Source organism: Triticum aestivum, unplaced genomic scaffold (assembly GCF_018294505.1).
Source record: "Triticum aestivum cultivar Chinese Spring unplaced genomic scaffold, IWGSC CS RefSeq v2.1 scaffold57094, whole genome shotgun sequence".
NCBI classification, from domain to species: Eukaryota; Viridiplantae; Streptophyta; class Magnoliopsida; order Poales; family Poaceae; genus Triticum; species Triticum aestivum.
In genome coordinates this window covers 1-2358 of record NW_025248032.1, presented here as the reverse complement: position 1 = coordinate 2358, position 2358 = coordinate 1, and the positions used below count along the sequence as shown (strand labels likewise).

Here is a 2358-nt window from a genome sequence, read left to right as displayed (position 1 = left end):
ATCATTGGATCTGAATTTTTGAATGAAAAAGAATCCTCCCATGGCTATTTAATTATTTGACTACTCAGTGTTCTTCACTCATATCTTTTGAAGTAGTTTGTCATTTACTCATGTGCTTCATGTATATCCTAGGAGTAAATGGTTGAATAAGTTGAATGTCATAAATCTGAATTTATATATGTTTCGTATGCTTATAACATGGGGAGTAATGACTTCACACGTAATAAGTATAGGTAGTAAACTTATTGAAAGTTAGCAAACATAGAACTGGTCACTTGAACAATTCATGAAAGAATATTGAAGGGAGAGGGATTTCACATATAAATATACTATCTTGGACATCTTTTGTAGTTGTGAGCACTCATTAAAATATGACATGCTAAAAGGTTGATGTTGGACAAGGAAGACAACGTAATGGGTTATGTTTTCTTATATCTGAAATAAAGTATATTGTCATGGATCGCCCAACACATTGAGCTTGCCTTTCCCCCTCATGCTAGCCAAATTATTTGCACTAAGTAGATATACTAATTGTGCTTCCAAATATCCTTAAACCAAGTTTTGCCATGAGAGTTCACCATACCTACCTATGTATTGAGTAAGATCCTTCAAGTAAGTTGTCATCGGTGCAACCAATAAAAATTGCCCTCTAATTATGTATGATTGATTGGTGTGGAGGAAATAAGCTTTATACGATATTGTGATGTGGAAGAAATAAAAATGACGGACTGCATAATAAAGGTCCATATCACAAGTGGCAATATAAAGTAACGTTCTTTTGCATTAAGATTTTGTGCATACAAACCTGAAAGCACATGGCAACCTCTGCTTCCCTCTGCGAAGGGCCTATCTTTTACTTTTATCTCTTACCCTTATGCACGAGTCATGGTGATTTTCACCTTTCCTTTTTACATTTTATCTTTTGGCAAGCACCTTGTGTTGGAAAGATTCTGATATATATATATATATATGTATATATATATATATATATATAGAAAGTCTATTTAAGACCCAGGGTGAAGAATAAGAATTCTTCACCCTGGTCGAACAACCCAGCCAGCCAGGGCCCTGCTCCCTGGCCCATCACACCGCTCTTCAAGCCAGACGCTCTCCAGCCGGACTATATTTTTTTCCAAGCGACGGTTGGCAAACCCACTCTTTTCGTCAAAGAAAAAAAAAGGAAATGAACGGATAACCTCCGTAGTTCTTGGATCGAAAGCGGCGAGCAGTTTCGGCGGCGACGGAGAGAGGTGTCGGCGGCGAGCTCGTGGTAGCTGCTGGTCGACCCCTGATGAGTGCGGCACTGGGGGTGGAAGGTTGGCCGGAGGCAGCAGCGAGGCGAGCTGTGCTGCAGGAGGCTTCGCGGCGGGTGACGGCTTCGCCCGCCGACGGCCGTGTCGCAGTCCGCATCGATCCCCAGCCCCCTTCGTTGCTCGTGGCGATGGTCCCCTGCTTCCACGCATGGTCTCTCCACTCCTCCCTCTTGTCTCCTTTCCATCCTCGCTCACCCTGATCGATGTGCTTAATTGCCTTGCAGGAAGGCCATCGACTCGTAAGTCTACAAGCTGTCCCACGGCTGCCTTCATTTCCACCCAGGTTAACTAATTTGCATGCACGTGCGATTTCTAGTATCTCCAGAATCTCGTCAATTCATGCATTTTTTTGGTAAAGAATCCATACAAGTGTCTACTGTCTACAGGTTTTAGGTTACTCAAGATCAACTGAGTGCACTAGGCATCCATAGTTGCAAAACGATTCTGGATTTTTGCTTGGTAAATTTTCTGGAATTACTAATTTGTGCATGTATCGGTCAGCAATCAAAATCATTTGTTGATCGAGAAGTCCAAAAATAGTAAGGTCCGTTCTCTTAACTGAATTTTAACTTTGCTCCCTATTGTATATATATTCACACGAGAAGCAGGTATTTAATTGGGAAAAAATCCTGGGATTTTAATTAGTAATTTGCTGGTATAGAAAGATGGATCTGTTATTAATAGACATCAAGTAGTTCTTACGTTTCCTATAGACAATTCATTGAGGATAGGAACATTGCGTGGAAATTGATTTTATAAATTATTACAGAGATAGCTAATGAAACTAGAGTTGTACTCCGTATTAGAACTGTTGCTCTTTAAGGTGTTTTGACTATTGAGGTTTACTCTGGGTGTTGAAGTGCAACAATTACTTCTCCCTGGAGGGTCTCTATACTTTTGCATGTTTGTAGTATATAATATCTGGTGTTCCTTCTTTTAAGTTTTTAATTGTCAAATTTCATGTTGTTCTTGTTCCTGTTTGCTCTTTATCCAAATCTTCCTGGGATTTAAATCAGAAAGGATGCTCAATGGGACTTGGTCACGC

At 40.3% G+C, this 2358-nt stretch overlaps 1 long non-coding RNA gene across 2 annotated transcripts; it reads left to right on the top strand.

The window, feature by feature from the left end:
• Positions 1–1141: 1141 nt before the first annotated feature.
• On the top strand, positions 1142–2358 carry LOC123177219 (uncharacterized). 2 transcript variants are annotated; one of them, XR_006488833.1, is made up of 4 exons: positions 1142–1464; positions 1538–1596; positions 1700–1857; positions 2330–2358. It is a non-coding gene; the product is annotated as an uncharacterized lncRNA (long non-coding RNA). The 2 variants fall into 2 exon arrangements; XR_006488832.1 differs by having other exon boundaries at positions 1700–2352.